Here is a 22,051-nt window from a genome sequence, read left to right as displayed (position 1 = left end):
TAAAAAGATAGTGTCTTTTTTTTTTACAGATATCTATAGGATAAACATTGATGGGCTCTGAGCACTCGGTGAATAGTAACTGATGTGTCAGATAGCATCCCATCATTAGTAGGTCTTGAACATTTTTCTAAGTGCCTTTTATTAAGAGAGTTTTCATTTTATTTTATTTTTAGTGCATTTTAAGATTAATGGATGCTTTTCTGTATTCATGTTCAGTTTATGAAAACAGATGGAATTTTAAGCATTAAGCTATAATAAAATTTGTTACTTTCTATGACAATATATTTATTATATGCTGTCAGAGGAATACAGAATTGGGAAAGTTAGCTTTTAAGTAGTTTTCAGACATAAATGCTAGATTTACTCATTGAGGTAAAAAGTAATGGTGTGAGCTATTGCAATTGTAAACTACATTTTTATTTGCCTGATAACCCTTTTTATTAGCCATGGAATGACAAATATATGGGGAGGCACATTAGTTTAGCCATTGGAGGGACTTTTCTTCATTAAAGTATGTTTCCAAAGATGAAAGATTACTTACCTTCCAGTGAAAAAAACTACAATATCCACTTAAAAGTAAATTGTGTTCTCAGAGCAAAGATATTAAATTAGTATTAATAAACATTCTACTCTTGAGTGACTGGTTTTGTTGGTTCAGTTATTGCTCCACCTTTGGAAGACAGCGGGATCAATGACTTAAAAGTTTTCTTCATCTCCGATATTTATGGTTTGGATTTTTAGTGCCTTTACAAATATATAATTTTTCCCCCTTAAAAGCTTTACTGTGCCTTTGTTTAACGGCTTGGCAAAAGCTCTGAATTGATAAAAACAAATAGAAAATGGTAGGTTTAGGTGATAAAGTGTATCAGAAAATCAAACAGCCTGGGAGTATCAGATTTTAGAGAAGATAAATTCTAAAGTTTTAAAAGAAATTTTTAAAAATGGGCACTGTACTATTACCTACCATCCATTTTTCAAGTCTCTTTTATCTAAAGGTTCTGAATGATGAAGTTAAATTACATATACCAGGATCTTCAACTGGAGATAATATCATAAGCTATTAAGTACTACAAAAGGAGGACAAGTTAATTATTGCTATTTCTATTGTATTATTTACTGATGGTTTGAAAACTATATATAATATTAGGAATGGTACCCTAAAACTGAACCTTTCTGAAAGGAAAAGGTGAGAAAAACAAAGAATGTTATGAAGAAATGGCTCAAATAACATTATTTGCCTAACATATTGCTACATATGATGTTACATATAATATATATGTTAGACATATATATGTATAACACAGGTATATATGATATTGTAAAACTGCTTAAGCAGGACTGTTTCCAAACACATTAATAAAAGAAAGGCCTCCAGGGCTTTGGATTCGCATGTCTATGCTACAGATGACTTCCCCAAATAGTGTAAGGTTCTTCTTCAGATTTATCAGTTCCCCTCGGCTTCTGCTGTCCTTTGGTACCTTGGATCCTCTTAAAATTTTCAAGGATTATAAATGCTCCAATTAGAAAAGTACTGAAAAGTCTTAGATCTGAAGTTTGTAAACACAGGCCTGTACTTATTCTTTGTGTGTTAGTGAACCAGGAACATAAGTGCTCTTCTATAATACTTTGTGTTCTCATCTGTACAATAAGAATATTACCTAAGACATAGGTTGATAATACAGTTTCTGTGAGATGTTTATAATATACATAATATTGATTGGCACATAATTTTTCAATAAATATTGAATTCTAAGCTAAAAATCAGGGCGAGGTATCCTGATTGATTGGTTCACATTCTCAGCCATATTATATATTTCTTGTAAGGTTGTCTTTCTCTTTTCTTGCCTTCCTTCTTTTCTTCCTTCATCAGTTTTTGTTGTTGTTGTTCAGATCATAAGCAAATTTGTTAAAACTGATCATAACAGGACTGAGAAATAATGTTCCACTCATTCCCTTCAAAGGAATAATGGGCATGTGAGTGAAAAAAATGGTTAGAAGTATATTGTTTAGTTTCCACATTTTTGTGGGGTTTTCCCCCTCTTTTTTGCAGTTGAATTCTAGTTTCAAGGCTTTATGATCAGAAAATATGCTTGGTACAATTTCAATTTTTCTAAATTTGCTGATATTGTCTTTGTGGCCCAACATATGGTCAATTCTTAAGAATGTTCCATGTACACTAGAGAAAAATGTATACTCTGTCGCTTTGGGATGAAGTGTCCTGTAGATGTCTATCATATCCAGGTGTTCTAGTATTTCGTTTAAGGCCACTATATCTTTATTGATTCTCTGTTTGGATGACTGAGCTAGAGCCGTCAGCGGTGTATTGAGGTCTCCAAGTATGATTGTATTTTTGTTAGTTTTTGTTTTAAGGTCAATAAGTAGCTGTCTTATATATTTTGGTGCTCCTTGGTTTGGTGCATATATATTAAGGATTGTTATGTCTTCTTGATTCAACTTCCCCTTAATCATTATGAAATGACCATTTTTGTCTCTGAGTACTTTTTCTGTCTTGTAGTCAGCATTATTAGATATGAGTATTGCTACACCTGCTTTTTTTTGGGTGTTGTTTGCTTGGAGTATTGTTTTCCAGCCTTTCACTTTGAATTTGTTTTTATCCTTGTTGCTTAGATGTGTTTCTTGTAGGCAGCATACAGTTGGATTTTCTTTTTAAATCCATTCTGCTACTCTGTGTCTTTTTATTGGTAAGTTTAATCCATTTACATTTAGTGTAATTATTGACACTTGTGGGTTCCCTACTGCCATTTTATAAATTGCTTTCTGTTAATTTTGTATCTTGTTTGATTCTTCTTTTTTGTTTTTCTATCATTTGTTTTTGTTTGTTTGTGTTCCATACTTCTTTCCTCTGTTGCTACCTTTTTTAAGTCAAGTGTTTTTGTGGTGGTTTTTTCAAGGGTGGTTACCATTAAGTAATGAAAAGGGTACCTACCATATTCATTGTAGTATCCTATCTAATGAGTATTTCTGCACTTCATCGTCCTTTGCTACTGTTAATCTCCATCCTCTCCCCCCTTTTTTTCCTTTGTTGTCACAGTTTAAGTTTGGTTTTATTGTGTTCTTGGTGGAGCTGTTACTTGTGGTGTTGTTTTCTTTTGTTCTTTGAATCTGGTTGGAAAACCCCCTTTAGTATTTCCTGGAGTGGAAGCTTTCTGCTGATAAATTCTCTCATCTTTTCTGTATTTGTGAATGTTTTTATATCTCCTTCGTACTTGAAGGATAGCTTTGATGGGTATAGTATTCTTGGCTGAAAGTTCCTCTCTTTCAGGGCTTTAAATATTGGGGTCCACTCTCTTCTAGCTTGTAGAGTTTCTGCTGAGAAATCTGATGATAATCTAATAGGCCTTCCTTTATATGTTGTACTCTTCTTTTCCCTGGCTGCCTTGAGAATTTTTTCTTTGTCATTGGTTTGTGTCATCTTTATTATGATGTGCCTTGGAGTGGGTTTGTTGGGGTTAAGAAAACTTGGTGTTCTGTTTGCTTCTTGAATTTGAGGTTTTAGTTCTTTCCACAGGCTTGGGAAGTTCTCATCTATTATTTGTTTGAGTATATTCTCCATTCCATTTTCTTTCTCTTCTCCCTCTGATATACCTATTATTCTTATGTTATTCTTTCTGATGGAGTCAGACAATTCCTGTAGGGCTTTCTCGTTTTTTATTATTTTTGAGTCTCTTTCTTCTTCTCTCTGTTGTGCCTCAAGTTGTTTGTCTTCTATTTCACTAATCCTATCTTCTATCTGGGCTGTTCTGTTAGCTAAGCTTGTTACCTCGTTTTTCAGCTCGTGAATTGAGTTTTTCATTTTTGTTTGATTTGTTTTTATAGTTTCAATTTCCTTGGTAATATATTCTTTGTGTTCATTGAGTTGTTTTCTGATCTCCCTAAATTGCCTTTCTGTGTTTTCTTGTATATCTCTGAGTATTTTTAAGATTTCTATTTTAAATTCTCTGTTATTTAGCTCCAAGGCTTCCAATATGTTAAGTCTTTTCTCCATAGATTTTTCCACATCTATTTGTGTTACCTCTCTTTCTTTTGTATCCATAATATTCGATTTCCTCTTTCTTATTGGCATCTGAGGGTGGTCTTGTTGATAGTACTAATTAGAATTAATAAAGAGTAAAAAGAAAAAAAAGAAAGGTAAAACACCCCACAAAAAAAACAGTAATAATTTATTATTTCCCCCTTTTTTCTTTCTTCTCTTTCCCTCCTCTCCCCTCCTCAGGGAAATATCGTGATGACCTGTGAATTATATTATGCTAAATGGAACAAAAACTGCCTATAATGGAGGGTCTGATTTGGGGTGAAGAGTTCAAGGGGCAAAAAAAGGGAGTAGGGACCTACTAAATGCAAAAAAAAAAAAAGGAAGAAAATCTTAGACAAGCATAAGATGATTTGCTTGTAAGTGATGGTTGACTAAGAGATATAATGAGAGGGATAAGAGGGAACCAGAAAAAAGGAGAAAAAAAAGAATAATAAAGAAAAAAATAAAAATAATAAGTAAAAATCTGTTGTATTAAGTGGAGCGAGGACTAAATACAATGGAGACCTTGGGTTGGGAGGAATGCTAGTGAGTTAAAAAGCAACGTAAAAAGTACCCAAAATGCCACAAAAATAAACAAACAAACAAAAACAAAACAAAAACAAAAGCGAAAAAAAAAATAAAACCAAAAAAAACCCTTGAGTCCCAAATTAACTAATTTGTTCGTGATTGAGGATTAAATGGGAGGAAAAGTAGAACGAGAAAAGAAAAAACGAATAGAAAGGAAAAAATAAGAAAAAGAGAAAAACGAAGGAAGAAAAACAAAGGAAGAGAAAAAAACAAAATAAAGCAAAACAGAAAAAAAAACAAAAGAGGAGAGAGTAAGAGTTAAGTGTTTTGGAGTATAACCTTAAAGGAGGGTGAGGATGAAGATAAGAAATAAAATGTAATACTCATAGGTAGTGTAGTTCAAGAAAAGGGAAGCATAAGATGGGCAGAGAATAGAAGGACCGAGGTGGAGGAAATAGAAATAATAATAATAAAGGCAATAAGATAGAAGAAACAAACAACAGCAAAAAAAAAAAATTAGTGGAACAAGTTGTAAAGTCTGTGGATTTTTCTTGATTTTGAGAGGTTAACTTCTTCCTTTTTCTTTTCTCTCCCTCTTCCTGGTCAGTGACTCTGTACCCCAGGCTCTGCCCCTGTGTCACACTTAGGTAGGGATTTGCAGTTGATGGGATTCTATGGCAATGTCATATAATTGGCTTTAGTCTTGCTGGTAGTCAAGGCTTGTTGGCGTTTGCAGGGTCCAACGATGAGAGAGTTTGCTTTCCTGGAGTCTCTCTCCTAGTCCCCCCTTCCTGAATTAGCAGCCTGGTGATCCAGCTATAAGGCTGCTACTGCTTCTGCCTGGGGAGTAAGAGGCTCAAAGATCTAGGAAATCCCCACTCTATCCCCACTCAGCGCAAGGCTTTGGGAAAGGCTCTGGCAGTCAGAGCCTCCAGTGTAATCAGGCGGGGGTGGGAGTCAATTGTTGTCAAGGTGACTGTTCAGCGCCTAGCATTCAGTTGGACCACTCAACCCAGGCTTTCCACACTTTGTAGCCTGTTTTGGCTGGGAAGAAGAGGCACTAGTCTCTGCTTGAGACTAGTGTAGTAAAGATCTTATTATCTGCCAAGTCCCTCTTGTTAGCGTTTATCCCTGAATATGGAGGCTCTATCAATCAGAAGTTGCCCCCGCCCCTTTAGCGAGAGGTACTAAGAAATATCACGCCTCTTGTCTTGGATCGCTGAACTGAGAGAGATCTTATCAATTAGAGCCCGTGGGTGCGCAAATTTCAAGGGTTAAGCTCATTTCAGTGATTGGGTCCGCAGCTGTGCTCCCGAAGGTATTTCAGGTTGCCTGCGCACCCCTCCCCCAACGCTTGATTGTTAGCTTGAATGGCTGCGTGAGGTGCCCCGCCCGCGGAGAGAATCTCCCAAGTAGGGAAGACCGCCCTGGCGCCTCTCCTGCTTGCCCCGCCGCTGGCGGCTGGGGCGCACCGTGCACAGGATAATGGGGCACCCTGGGCGTGCGGGCCAGTAGGGCACACCGGGCGCAGGATAATGGGGCACCCTGGGTGTGCGGGCCAGTAGGGCACGCGCGCGAATGGGGTGCTCCAGGCACCGGTGGCTGGGGACTCTCACTCGCAGTGCGCGGGCCGCTGGGAACGTTAGCGGTGCTCGCTCTGCCACCGGACCGGGCGCGCTGCTCGCCACTCCCGAGTGTGGGCCGACTCACCACAGGCGGCTCCCTCCGCGGCTTGAATGAATGTTCCTGCAGTAGTTAGCTTCCTCCACACCCTCGTCTCTCAGATTCAAGTGATAACAGTCCTTTCACTTTCAGTTTGTGTGGAACTCCGGAATGCTCCGAGGATAAATTTTTCTGTTTCTAGTTGATAAATTCGTTGTGATTTTGGGGAGATCTGGCGGACGCGCTGCTCACGGCGCCATTTCCGTGACGTCACTCGAAAAAAATGGTTAAACTTTATAAATAGATAGATCAGGAATGGAAGATCATCGCTTCTCGGCCTTTTGGCTAAGATCAAGTGTAGGAATGGAAGATCATAAGAATTGGTTATTTGGCTCAACTTAACAAATATTTTCAGATAATAAAATTATTTACACAAAGCACTGGGCATACTATCTTGTACATAATGCATGATCTATATATATGACATTTCCCTTTTTCCTCCCGCACCAATGTCTAGTGCAGTTTTTAATATATATTATGTCTCAATAAATGTTGTTTTTTTTAAGGAAAAATAAAGCTGATTTGACATAGGAGCAAGAACAAGTTAGGGTTAGAGCATGTGAAAAATAAAAAGGTCCACAGAAGTTAAGGCTCTGGAAATGGCAAATGGAAACAGCAGAGGAGATAGAAAGTATTGGTACAAGCACCAAGGATCTAGATGTGACCTGGTAACACAAATCTACACTGAAGTCAAAAGCTGGACTATGTGGTTTGTGCCATCTCCAAGGATACTGAGAGCATTGAGGACAGCCTGGCGACTAATGCTGTGATGTCCAGCCTGACACCCCTAGAGATGGATTTCTTTATCTGTAGAGTTGTCTTTGAATACAAAGTCATATCATACAGAATCATGTATTTCTACATTTATGCTAGTTCCATTTAGTTTCAATGGCCTTGCTGAACTCAGAATCCTGGACAAAACACTACAGTTCACTTAAACTAAGGACGGCTTTTCTAGAATTGTTAAATCCTAACAAGACAAAGACAGATACTACATTTCAGCATTTAATGAATATCTCATGTAGCTAAAGGCAACTTTCATTTTAATATGTAATGATGGGTTTGTATTGTATGAGTAATGGAAAGATCTCAAAAAAAAAATCCTGCTTTGTGGCCTGCAATTTCTTACAGTTTAAAGAACTGACTAGAGATCAGTCTCATTTTTTAAATGTATTTTAAATTTATTGTTGACATACAATATTATATTAGTTTCAAGTATACCCAATTTTATTTTACTTTAGAACTTAATTATTTTTTAGAGACCTATGTATATTTTTTTCTATTTTGTGAATTAAAGCACTGTTGAATCTTGGCATGCAATGACACAATATTTAGTATTTTCTGAATGCATTTTAGAAAGCTCATTGTAATTCTGGCCAGGAAAATGCACTGTGTGCTTCTAAGCCATGACTCAAGAGAGATTCTGCTGAATGCCGAAGAAGCCTACCAAAGGCCAAGCATCCCGTCTTAAGAACTTCATTTTTCTCATTTTATATTAAATCATACTTTTCACAGCCACCCTGTGTTAACCCCATTTATGAGAGAAAGAACAAGGCAATTGCATGCTCTAAAGTGTTCAATAAATATTTGCTGAGTAAATAAGTGAATGACTAAATAAATAATATACAGCATATAGAATTCTCAGGACTAAGAAAATTATACGAAAGCCCTGTACTTTCTCTATTTAAAACTTCTGTCCATTGTAATGATTTTTTACTTTACTAAATAAGAACTTTGTGGAACATACTGGCAAGCCCGGGCAGGAAAAGATCAGCCCCAAAAATGTACTTGAGTTTTAAGACATGTCAAAAAATAATTTATGATAAAAATTTTTTAAAATGCAGAATTCCAGGCAATATAAGACAAACCAAAATGAGACAATGTGAATCAGTAATAATAAAAAATAATTTTAGTTTTAACATGGTTTTTATTTTAATTATTTTTTAGAATGAGAAGGATAAAGGAAACTAACATTATCTAATAGCACATTCCATAATTATATTGTTGATTTTCATATATCTAAATTTTTTAAATGCAGAGAATTAAGATGGATTTACCTTACGAACATTACTCAAATATATGGAAAGGCTTATATATTTTTCTTAAGAAAATCTTTTATATAAGAAATATGGGCCCTGGCTAGTTGGCTCAATGGCAGAGCGTCAGCCTGGCATGCAGGAGTCCCGGGTTTGATTCCCAACCAGGGCACACAGGAGAAGCGCCCATCTGCTTCTCCACCCCTCCCCCTCTCCTTCCTCTGTGTCTCTCTCTTCTCCTCCTGCAGCCAAGGCTCCATTGGAGCAAAGTTGGCCGGGGCACTGAGGATGGCTCCATGGCCTCTGCCCTCAGGTGTTAGAATGGCCCTGGTTGCAACAGAGCGATGCCCCAGATGGGCACAGCATTGCCCCCTGGTGGGCATTACGGGTGGATCCCAGTCGGGCACATGTGGGAGTCTGTCTGACTGCCTCCTCGTCTCCAACTTCAGAAAAATAAAAAAAAATACACACACAAAAAAGAAATATGATGAGCCTGACTTGTAGTGGCGCAGTGGATAAAGCATCGACCTGGAATGCTGAGGTCACCGGTTCAAAACCCTGGGCTTGCCTGGTGAGGGCACATATGGGAGTTGATACTTCCTGCTCCTCCCCCTTTCTCTCTCTCTCTCTCTCTCTCTCTCTCTCTCTCTCTTCTATCTTTAAAAATGAATAAAATTTAAAAAGTTAAAAAAAGAACAAGACCCCTTAAAAAAAGAAATATGATGAAGAATGTTGCCTTTAATATATAAAAGATCTAAAACAATTAAAAATCTAAAGAAACTAAGAGAAGTTACCAAAGCACATATGCAAATAAATCATTTAAAGAAAAAATACTGTCAATAACTTGAAAAATATTCATTAGTCAAAGAAATTAAAATGTGATGGATGTCAAGACATAATTTTTTAAAAAGTTTAATTCAAAAATGTTAAAAATAAAACTAATACTGGAGTGTGAGAGATATGAACAACAACAACAAAAGCTACTAATACAGGAACAAACAACTCGGAAATATGTGTTGGAAGATGAGATTTCTTCAAACCTTTTTATCCTGCTGATTCTCATACTTTGAGTGCTAATAATTATGAATATTTTAAAAATATAGTTTCAAATATATTAACAGTGATCATAATTTTAAAAAACTGTAGAAAAAAGTGAATGCACACTAGAATAACGATTATTGTATATCCATTCAATGTAACTACTAAACATATAATAGAATAGGCTTTTTGGGGGGTATGATGAATAATAGAAGCTACTAGTGTGATTTTTCAAAATATATTTTCTACCAACATTGTCTACTAAGACTTTTCTCATTACATACTGAATATTCCCAGAAATTTGGATCTAGGTTATTCTGGTAAATATTCTTTCTTTGTTGCTCTTAAAGAATCACTGGCTTAGAAAAACATGATAATCATTAGACAAAAAAACACTTACCCTATTAAGATGAAAAAGTAGTTTATAAAATATTTCACTTTTGGCCCTGGCCGGTTTGCTCAGTGGTAGAGCATCAGCCTGGTGTGCAGGAGTCCCGGGTTCAATTCCAGGCCAGGGCACACAGGAGAGGCTCCCATCTGCTTCTCCATCCCTCCCCCTCTCCTTCCTCTCTGTCTCTCTCTTCCCCTCCCGCAGCCAAGGCTCCATTGGAGCAAAGTTGGCCCCGGGTGCTGAGGATAGCTCTGTGGCCTCTGCCTCAGGCGCTAGAGTGGCTCTGGTTGCAACAGAGCAACGCCCCAGATGGGCAGAGCATCGCCCCCTGGTGGGCATGCCGGTGGCTCCCGGTCGGGTGCATGCGGAAGTCTGTCTGACTGACTCCCAGTTTCCAACTTCAGAAAAATACAAATATATATATATATATATATATATATATATATATATATATATATATATCACTTTTATAAACATGAAAGACAAAACATCTTCCTGTGTTTTTAAAAATCAGAAAAGATATTCACCAAAACAGATATGATGGTCATCTTATTAGTAAGATTATAAATAATTTTATTTTATTATTTTCTATTTTTGTACTTTGTATACTTTCAGTAATAAATGCATATTCTTTTTTAGCTCAAACTTTTCTCTTTAAAATTGTCATCCCAACACACACACACACACACACACACACACACACACATTCCCTTTCACCTTTTCCACTTGTTTTTTTTTCTCCAAAGCAGTTATCAATATCTCTCACATTATGTTTTACCTATTTTTGTTTGTTTTTTAATTGTCTATGTCCTCCAACTAGATTGAGAACTTGTCATGCAGGGATGAGCTATAATCCTAGCTATATCCATATAATAATAATTAAATATTTTGAAATGCACAAATGTTATTTACTTATACAAACAATCCTCTTTGAAGTAAATGGTAAACTTAAACCATATCAAGGTGAATAGCATACGTATATTGTACAGATTTGTCTGATTAGTGCTAATAAATCTTTTAGTTTTAATGAATTATTAGTGACATTTTCTTATGATGAAAAGAGAAGGAAATGAAGCAATGCACAGTCATTTTTCTGGTGTATCATTCTACTCTCTGGTCCATTGTCTTTTTCTGCTGAGCAGTGTGACCACAGAAATGTTTCTTTTGGATTCATTAACTATTTTTACAACTAATCATTTGTGACTTAATTTAATTACATATTCTAATCTATAATCATATTTTATCTACAAATAATTTGTGATAGTAGTCTGGCATTGACCAGACAGTAAATCTTTGAAGGCAAGTATTATGTCTTTATATCTCCTACAGAGTCTGGTTTTACCTGATTCTCTTACAGAGGTTTAGAACAGTGACTGCCATATTTAAAAAATTATCAAACACAAATGAATTAATGAGAATTATTTATGCCAATATAAAGGCTCAAAAAAAATCAAGGCAGATGGCCTGAGTTTTGAGTTTAAATCTCTGCTCCATGTTGGGTGAATTATTTAATTAGCTGTACCACATTGGTAATTAGTGAATCCTTCTATTCCTAACTTATCCCACTTATAAAATGGAGCACCTGAATACCAATCACATACAGTAGTTGGGAATAAAATATACACACATACACACATCTTGAAACAATAACTGGCATGTAATAAACACTAGATAAAGATTAGTTATTTCTGTCATTCATCATTGTTTTTATTTTTTTTAATTTTTTATTTATGTATTTATTCATTCATTTCAGAGGGGAGAGAGAGAGAGAGAGAAAGAGAGAGAGAGAGAGAGAGAAGGTGGGGAGGAGCAGGAAGGTTCAACTCTCATATGTGTCTTGACTGGGCAAGCCCAGGGTTTTGAACCGGCAACCTCAGCATTCCAGGTCAATGCTTTATCCACTGGACCACCACAGGTCAGGCCCATCATTGTTTTTATTATATTGTTGTTTTTATTATAATTTTTTACTGTTTCCTAGTTTTGACTTAAAGGCAAAAACATGGTAGAAATGAGAGAAGAAGTTATATCTTTGTTTCTATTATATCTGGAAAACAGACTTGTGATTTGTTGCCTTGCATAATATAGTGAATAGTGGCCACATATCATTGCTTCTTATTCCAGTTATCCCCAAAAGGGATTTTTGTATTTGAGAAAAATGGTGCTTCCCACAGTTGCTTTATCTACTGCTTCATGACCTAGAGAGGCTGCTGAAAATTGGGGTGAATTTTAGGAAGAATTTGAAGTATCTATAAAGTCCTTGGATTGGAAATTCTTTGACCTAATTAGTGATCCCCAAAACTTTAGAGTCAAGAAACGTAATAGTCAAAATGTAGACGGTGTGGTTGAAACATCTCCATTGTGACCTTTTGATTAACAAGGTGTAAAATGTTCCAGAATGAGGAGAGCTAGTGCCCTACAACTTGACCCAACTTGATTCTGCTCTGGCAGCTATAGCGTCTGACCTGACATGAGTTTCCAGAAGGGCAACAAAGGCACTAGAAAGCCACCCCTGATTTATGAACTGACATCTCTTGGACCCTAATTATTTAAATTGTAACCTTTACCTGAACTTAGTGAGCAAATATTTACTCCTGTGAATGTATGTCCTGATGTCTCTTTTCTGCTCACCCCAAAGGGTTAATTAAGGGGCTCTTACAGCATGCTTACTTTCTCCTGTTTCAGTGTAGAATTCTTTGATCTAAAATATAAGAAGCATACGCATCTTATAATTTTGAACAGCTATTGTACTGGAACAAGTAGAAAGATGTAATATGGGAGTTGCACATAATTTCTGAAAAAAATAATTTCCACATTAATTCTAATATTCTGCATTAGTCTAAGGCAGCAGAGATACATGAAAGAAAGTTCATTGAAATGGTTGTATTTAAATGCTGTTGCATTTATTTAGTTTTGAGCCTTGTCTATCTATAATTCACAATAAGGCAAAAATTATTCCCTATCAAGATGTCAGAATCAAGAAAAACAGATATGTGAAACCAATTTTATAACTACAATGTTTTATGTAGATGCAATAAAAAGTTATTATTTTTACTCTAAATAACTAATGAAAAATAAAAACACACTGATAGTTAACTATTTTATTTCTTTTAAAGGGCTCACAAATATACATATTTACAAGCAGAAGAGACCCAAAGTTTTATATATATAAATACATATATATATACTGTGTATATAATATATAGTATATATAATATTATATATGTACTATATAGTACTATATAGTACATATATAATATTATATAATATATAGTATATATAATACTTTCTGTATTATTTACATAATATATATACTTTCTGTATTTCTTAATTTTTTTTTTGCTATTTACAATACTATAAATGTTTTCTATTTCAGAGCTTTGAGATTATGGCCTAAATTTTATTTACTTAATTTTAATTGAAAGGAAAAGATAATATAACTCTCACACTATAAATTTAGACACCTAAAAATACTTTTTAATACAAAATTGTGTGTGTGTGTGTGTGTGTGTGTGTGTGTATATAACTAAGTGGATGAATAGACCGTAGTATCTGTTTTAGAAGATGCTAGTGATCATGGCTGAGTAGATATTAGAAGTTTAATGACATCCGTGCCATTGAATGGATGACAAGGTTAGGACCCTCCATCCTAACAAACACAGTTGTCATATGCTCTATGAATTTGTGAAAGTCACCAAACTTTTGTCTTATTTTCTCCAACTATAAAATTGAGATAATAGTATGTATTTGAGGGGACTACCTTATGGTCAGTTTAGGTCTATGCTTTCTTCAAAAAGCCACATGCCTAATAGTCTGCACTTAATTCAGCATTTTCTTTATTTTAATGTAGTATAATACTCCTTTTGTAAAAACAAAAATGAAATAATAATATGACATTTTCCTAGAAAATTTATTGAGCCAAGGTTTATTGTAATCATGTTTTCTAATAAGCCATAAAACATTTATAAAGGAAGGTGCACATGTCATAATATTTTAATGTGTCCATAAATATCTTTGGTTTAAAAAAATTCTCCAAACACATTAATTTAATAGTATTGAGAATCTTAACTATCTTAATTTAAATCTCAATATTGTACAGTTGCTACTGAATTTACTGAAGTGTCAGGTTTGACATTGATTTAATACTTTCCAGTTTTGGAAGCATAAGATGAAAACAATGAAGCAATAAGTATTTGCTGAAAACAATGATAATAGAATTTCCCTTTACATTCATTTTTATGTATTTTTTTCCAATTTTTTCCTTTCTATTTTTAAATTTTCTTACTAGCCTTTTATAATTGTACTTAAAATAGTCTCAGCTTCTCCAACACAATAGATCCCCATTGAATATTTGTTGAATGAATAGTTGCTTCAAAGTATCACTCAGTGTTTTGTATTATTTCAAAATTCAACGCAAATGCAATGTGTTCAAAAAGTGTCCAACAATTATCATTCATTTTTGCCTGAGCTCAAAAGATACCACTTTCTATATTCCTTAGTTGTCATTCTAGTCATTTATTTGAATTATTATTTCAGGCTTTAAGTTTTACTTTTGGGCTGACTGCCTAAAAGAAGAGAAAGGCATGTAAATCTGTAATTGTAATGTAGTTTAGTAAATGCAAAGATAGATATGTTCAAAGTACTGTAGGAAAGGAGATGATGAGATGAGTCATTTTCTTATATATTCATGAAAGGTTCATAGAGAAGAAACCATGTAAATAGAACCTTGATATTGAATAAGAAGTCTTTTGAAGAAGAAGAAGAAGAAGAAGAAGAAGAAGAAGAAGAAGAAGAAGAAGAAGAAGAAGAAAAAAATAAGTCTTTTGACAAATGAAAATTGACAGAAAATTTATTTCATTCAGGGACCCATATCTAAATGATATTAAGGGAAGGAAGGAAGCCAGAGGAGATTATGAATCATTTGAATTTCCTGCTAATTTTATAATTTTCTAATATAAAATGTGGAGACATATTCTCTCTCTTAATCTGCCCTGCCTTCCTTCTTTAATTCACTCTTTTAGTTTTCCTCCTTTCTCATTTTAAAGATAGGTCTAAGCTGTTTTTTCAACAAGTCTATTTCTGCTGTAAGATAATACATTGGAGAGCATATGGCTGTATCGAATCTAGTAGTCTGTGTTCCCACTTGTAAATCCCCGAAAGCAGGGCTGAAACCATATAATTTAACCTTAAAAATATTGCTATTTTTATCCCTGCTCTTATATATTTTAATCCTGACAGAAAGTATTTATATTATCTCTTTGCTTTGTACTTTCTCTGTTCTCAACAGGTACTTGACATTTGCTGATTGAAGAACTTGTTTTGGTTCTTATATTTCACCCAACAACTTATCAGCAACATATTTTTGAAACTTTTAAAAAAGGGTAGGAGAATATTTGTGAAATCATGCCAGTTATACCAAGAAGAAACCAGATAAAATTAGCCAAAACCCATCATAATAACATTTTTAAAAGCAGTTATATTATATCTCTGAAGTATGTCATTGGTATTTTAATTGGTATTGCATTGAATTTATAGATTGCTTTGGGTAATATAGACATTTTAATGATGTTTATTCTTCCTAACCATGAGCATGGTATATGCTTCAACTTGTTTGTATCTTCCTTGATTTCTTTTATCAATGCTTTGTAATTTTCCGAGTACAAGTCTTTAGTCTCCTTGGTTAAGTTTACTCCTAGGTACTTTATTTTTTTGGTTGTAATTGTGAAGGGGATTGTTTCCTTAATTTCTCTTTCTGACTGTTCATTGTTGGTGTATAAAAATGCTTCTGATTTCTGAGTATTGATTTTATATCCTACCACTTTGCTGAATTTATTTATCAGGTCCAGTAGTTTTTTGACTGAGACTTTAGGGTTTTCTATATACAATATCATATCATCTGCAAATAATGATAGTTTTACTTCTTCTTTTCCAACTTGAATGCCTTTTATTTCTTCTTCTTGTCTGATTGCTGTGGCTAGGACTTCCAGGACTATGTTAAATAAGAGTGGTGAAAGGGGGCACCCCTGCCTTGTTCCTGATCTTAAGGGTATTGCTTTTAATTTTTTCCCATTGAGTATGATGTTGGCTGTGGGTTTCTCATAGATGGCTTTTATCATGTTGAGGTATGTTCCCTGTATTCCCACTTTGCTGAGAGTTTTGATCATGAACTGGTGCTGGATTTTATCAAATGCTTTTTCTGCATCTATTGAAATTATCATATGATTTTTCTCCTTCTTTTTGTTTATGTGATGAATCACATTGATTGATTTACGAATATTGTACCAGCCTTGCCTCCCCAGAATGAATCCCACTTGATCGTGGTGTATGATTTTTTCCATATATTGTTGGATCCGGTTTGCTAATATTTTGTTGAGGATTTTAGCATCTATATTCATCAGAGATATTGGCCTATAATTTTCTTTCTTTGTGTTGTCTTTGCCTGGTTTTGGAAACAGAATTATGCTCGCCTCATAAAAGGAGCTTGGAAGTCTTCCTTCCTCTTGAATTTTTTGAAAGAGTTTGAGAAGGATAGGAGTTAGTTCTTCTTTGAATATTTGGTAGAATTCCGTTGTGAAGCCATCGGGCCCTGGACTTTTCTTTGTTGGGAGTTTTTTGATAACTGTTTCAATCTCATTTGGTATAATCGGTCTGTTTAGGTTTTCTGATTCTTCCAGATTGATTTTTGGAAGATTGTATGTTTCAAGGAATTTGTCCATTTCATCTAGGTTGTCTAGTTTTTTGGCATACAGTTCTTCATAGTATTCTCTTACAATATTTTGTATTTCTGTTGTGTCAGTTGTTATTTCTCCTCTCTCATTTCTAATTTTATTTATTTGAGTCCTCTCTCTCTTTTTCTTGGTGAGTCTACTTAAATTTATATGGAACCAAAAGAGGACACGAATAGCCTCAGCAATCTTAAAAAAGAAGAGTAAAGTGGGAGGTATCACACTTCCTGATATCAAGTTATACTACAAGGCCGTTGTACTCAAAACAGCCTGGTACTGGCATAAGAACAGGCATATAGATCAATGGAACAGAACAGAGAACCCAGAAATAAACCCACAGTTCTATGGACAACTGATATCTGACAAAGGAGGTAAGGAAATACAATGGAGTAAAGACAGCCTCTTTAACAAATGGTGTTGGGAAAATTGGACAGCTACCTGCAAAAAAATGAAACTAGATCACCAGCTTACACCACTCACAAAAATAAACTCAAAATGTATAAAAGACTTAAATGTAGGCCGTGAAACCATAAGCATCTTAGAAGAAAACATAGGCAGTAAGCTCTCGGACATCTCTCGGAGCAATATATTTGCTGATTTATCTCCACGGGGAAGTGAAATAAAAGACAGGATAAACAAATGGGACTATATCAAACTAAAAAGCTTTTGCACAGCTAAAGACAACAAGAACAGAATAAAAAGACAAACTACACAATGGGAGAACATATTTGACAATAAGTCTGATAAGGGGTTAATAACCAAAATTTATAAAGAACTTGTAAAACTCAACACCAGGAAGACAAACAACCCAATCCAAAAATGGGCAAAAGAGATGAATAGACACTTCTCCAAAGAGGACATACAGATGGCCAATAGGCATATGAAAAAATGCTGAACATCACTAATCATTAGAGAAATGCAAATTAAAACCACAATGAGATATCACCTCACACCAGTCAGAATGGCGCTCATCAACAAAACAACACAGAATAAGTGCTGGCGAGGATGTGGAGAAAAGGGGACCCTCCTGCACTGCTGGTGGGAATGCAGACTGGTGCAGCCACTGTGGAAAACAGTATGAAGATTCCTCAAAAATCTGAAAATCGAACTGCCTTTTGACCCAGCTATCCCACTTTTAGGAATATACCCCAAGGACACCATAGAACGGCTCGAAAAGGAGAAATGCACCCGCATGTTTGTGGCAGCATTGTTCACAATAGCGAAGATCTGGAAACAGCCCAAGTGTCCGTCAGAGGACGAGTGGATTAAAAAGCTTTGGTACATATATACTATGGAATACTACTCAGCCATAAGAAATGATGACATCGGATCATTTACAATGACATGGATGGATCTTGACAACATTATACGGAGTGAAATAAGTAAATCAGAAAAAAAAAAAAAAAACTAAGATGAATCCATACATAGAAGGGACATAAAAATGAGACTCAGAGACATGAACAAGAATGTGATGGCAACAGGGGCGGGAGGTTGGGGGAGGGGGGAGGGGGTGAAGAAGGAGAGAGGGGTTAGGGGAGGGGAGGGGCACAAAGAAAACCAAATAGAAGGTGACAGAAGACAATTTAACTTTGGGGGAGGGGTATACAGCACAATCAAATGTCAAAATAATCTAGAGACATTTTCTCTCAACATATGTACCCTGATTTATCAATGTCACTGCATTAAATTTAATAAAAAAAAAAGCAGTTATATTACAAAAAACTAATTGTTCTTATATTAGTTCGCTAAGGCTACTATGATGAAGTACCACAAGCTGAATGGCTTAAACAACAGAGCCTTATTTTCTTACAGTTCTGAATGTTAGAAGTCAGAGATCAGGGGTGGCTTCCTCCAGTGCTCCTTTCTTTGGCTTGTCAATAGCCATCTTCTCCCCTCTGTCTTCACATGATCCTTCTTCTGTGTGTATCTACATCCTAATCTCTTCTATAAGGACATCAGGGCAAATTGGGATAGGTTCCACACCAATGATGTCCTTAAACCTTAACTATCTCTTTCAAGACCCTATTTCCAAACATATTTGGAAGTGCTGGGTGTTAGAACTTTAATATATGAATTGGGTGATGGGAGTGGAATTCAGCCCATGATAGTCCCATTCAGAAGGAAGAGAATACTTGAACCTGCCTAAGAGCACTGTGGGAGTAGAGTGAAGGTGATTGACTTCACTGTAAGTTTTTTTAAGAAAAGGAATAACTAATGCAGAACTGTCTGGAAAATAAATTACATGACAAAATGGGATCAGTTGGAAAAGGTTACTAAGGCAAATGACATTGTTATATGAGAATTATTTTTCAGAATATTAAAGAAAGAGGTGAAGGCAGAATTCATGCTTTTATTTATTTGGTAGCAACATGTTCCCTGCTGTGTCTGTTAAGGCTTCAGTCTTTATGCTGGCTTCCACTCTATGTTCTCATTTCCTCCTGTACTTTTCATTCTATTGATATTTCTGGTGCTTTGTAACTAATTGTAATAGTAATTTTATGATGAAACTGGTCAGAACGCTAATAAATGCCTACTGAATACTGACTGGGGGTTGAAGAATGTTGTCACCAAGGGCAATATCAGGATTTGAGTTTATTGATTTCAAGAAAGATAGAAAACAGGAATTATAAAAAAATAGGAATTAAGAATGCACAGAAATGTATGTTTTCTCATTGCAGATTGAACAAAGAAAGGGTGTTGAAAATAGTGGATATTGGGTCATCTACTCTACTGGCATTAACACTAGTTATCTTAGAAAAGATAAAACAGTTTTGGGAAAAGAAAAAAAATACTTTAATGGAGCCTTGATTATATTTATTGTATTTTTTGTGATGGTTCATTCACCATTAGTTTAGATACTAGTTAAGGTATTCAACAGTGAGTAGTAAGTAATACAGACAACAGTAGTAGTATTTACAAATTTATTAAAAATCAACTTGGGTACATAGAAGACTAAAAATTAAAGCATAAAATAACTACAAAATCTCTAATGTTTCCAACTAGCTTTTTTTATGTGGGTTATTTAGTTTTAGTGTCACTGTAAAACAGCTTTGAAAATCTGTTGTTTGTTTTATTTTCACCTGGAATATGAGAAGAGAGAAATGTGTGGGCCTTTTAAAAGCGAATTTTAAATGATTCGCCATGCAGTAGTAAAAACCACTATCAGTGTTTCTAAGCCTGGGTAGATATTGTTTGAAGGGGATAAAGAAGATTTACGTTGTTCTTAGCTTTTATATTTGGTGACTATGTTGGTTTATTTCAAACTTTCAAATATTTATTTATTTAATAAATATAAATTGGTTATCTATATGTTCCAAGCACTCAGAGAAACACAAAGACAAACCACAGAGTTCAAAATTTAAAGAAATAAAATGTTGTTAAAATTGCCTAGAAAAAGCAATGGCAAGAAATATAAATCCTACCTTTGAGAAGAAAGGTAAGGCTGTTTGTACAGAATCAGGACAGATCATCTGTGCCTTAAAGTACCAATTGTTCACAGAAAGGCAAGTTGATAAATATTTCAGGAAAAGTCACTAGAGTAGTAAAAACTCAGAGGTCTGATAACTCTTTTTTTGTGTTGCTGAGGGGATTGGATTTTACCTGCAGACAGTGCAGGAATCAAAGGTGATTCTGAAATAGGAGCTTGACATAGCGTGACCTCATGGAGTTAACCTGGAAAGACTGGGAGCTGGGACGCCAGCTGGGGATTTGCTGTCTTTGTCTAGACAGAAGATAATTAGGCATAAAAGAAAAGAATGTGAGGAAGAACAAGAGAATGATTCTGGTCACTGGATGCAGATCCAAGAAAGATCCTTTGCGCTCAACAGCACCACAGATGTCTAAGGCTATATGATTCAAACCATACATATGTTATATATATGCACTTAGGCATGATCTAGTGAAATTATTTTGAGTGTAAGTGTGGTTTTCTCTCATGGAGAATATTAGTTATACAAGTAGAAATCTGAAAGAGAAGTAAAACAATTCAACTTGTTCCAACCAATATTTACTGGGTTCTGTTGAAGGCACTGGATAATGAAGATGTATTAGGAGAGTGATTCTTCACTATAAGAATTTATGGTTTGGTGGACCAGACCAGTTTATTTTAGTGTCCTTGAGTTTTTTAACCATTTTTGCCTCCCAAGTCCAAATATATTTATTAAAACAAACGGGCTTTAATCAGATGCAAAGGCAAAAAAGAAGTTATGTTAATGAGATTACCTCTGAGGTTCCTTGTAATTCAAAAATTATAAAGGTCCTCTAGCTCTGGCCAGTGGCTCAGTGGATAGAGTGTTGGCTGGCTTATGGATGTCGTGGGTTTGATTCCCAGTCAGGGCACAGAAAGAAATGACCATCTGCTTCTCTCCCCACTCACTTTCCTTTTTCTTACTCTGATCCCCTCCAACAGCCAGTGGCTCAATTGGTTCAAGTGTGATCCTGGGCACTGATGATAGCTCAGTTGGTCCAAACACATCAACCTCAGATGCAGAAAATAGCTTGGTAGTCGGGCATCAGCCCCAGAAGCAGTTGCTAGGTGGATCCCAATTGGACACATGGGGGGGTCTGTCTCACTATCTCCTCTCCTCTCACTTGAAAAAAACCCCTTCAATTCCATTCTGATTCTTCTCTAAACTATGCCTCATACAGCAGTCATCAGTGAGATGATTTATAGCTTCTATGATAATTTATTCAATTTGAGAATAATTTGAAATCTGAGTCAAAAAACACTTCTTCAAAATAGACATACAAATGGACAACAGATATATAAAATATTTCCATCTTCTCCAGCTATTAGGGAAATGCATATCAAAACTACAATGAGATATCACCTCATACCTATTAGAATGGTTAGTATCAACAAGACAACTAATAACAAGTGTTGGAGAGGTTGTGGAGACAAAGGAACTCTCATTTACCACTGACGGGAATACAGACTGGTACAGTGATTGTGAAAAACAGCATGGAGAATGCTCAAAAAATTAAGAATAGAATTACCATATGACTCAGCAACCTCCCTTATGGGTATTTACCTGAAAAATTTAAAACATTTATTCACAAAAATATATGTACCCTTACTGCAGCATCTTATTTTTAAAAAAACTTTATTCATTTTAGAGAGAAGAGAGACAGAGAGAAAGGGGGGAGGAACAGAAAGAATCAATTCCCATATGTGCCTTGACCAGGCAAGGCCAGGATTTTGAATCAGAGACCTCAGTGTTCTAGGCTGACACTTTATCCACCACATGTCAGGCCTACTGCAGCATTATTCATATTGGCCAAGACATGGAAGCAACCAAAATGTCCTTTAATAGATGATTGGATAGAGAAGATGTGTTACATATATACAATGGTATAGTAATCAGCCATAAGGAAAGATGATACTTTGCGTTGCAACAATGTCAGTGGCTCTTGAGAATATCATGCTAAGTGAAATAAGTCAGACAGAAAAAGTCAAGAACCATATAATTTCACTCATATCTAGGATATAAAACTGACCATGACGAATGAACAAATGAGAAAAACTAACAAAAACTCATACACATGGACAACAGTATGGTGATTTCTAGAGGGAGGGGGTAGA

The 22,051-nt window shown here is 35.4% G+C and overlaps 1 pseudogene; it reads left to right on the top strand.

Annotated features, from left to right (window-relative positions):
- The first annotated feature begins 6,548 nt into the window (after positions 1 to 6,548).
- On the top strand, positions 6,549 to 6,718 carry LOC136390100 (U2 spliceosomal RNA; annotated as a pseudogene).
- The last annotated feature ends 15,333 nt before the right edge of the window (positions 6,719 to 22,051 follow it).

Source organism: Saccopteryx leptura, chromosome 1 (assembly GCF_036850995.1).
Source record: "Saccopteryx leptura isolate mSacLep1 chromosome 1, mSacLep1_pri_phased_curated, whole genome shotgun sequence".
Taxonomy (NCBI): domain Eukaryota; kingdom Metazoa; phylum Chordata; class Mammalia; order Chiroptera; family Emballonuridae; genus Saccopteryx; species Saccopteryx leptura.
Note: the sequence above shows the minus strand (reverse complement) of the source record. Positions and strands in the feature narration are given on the sequence as shown.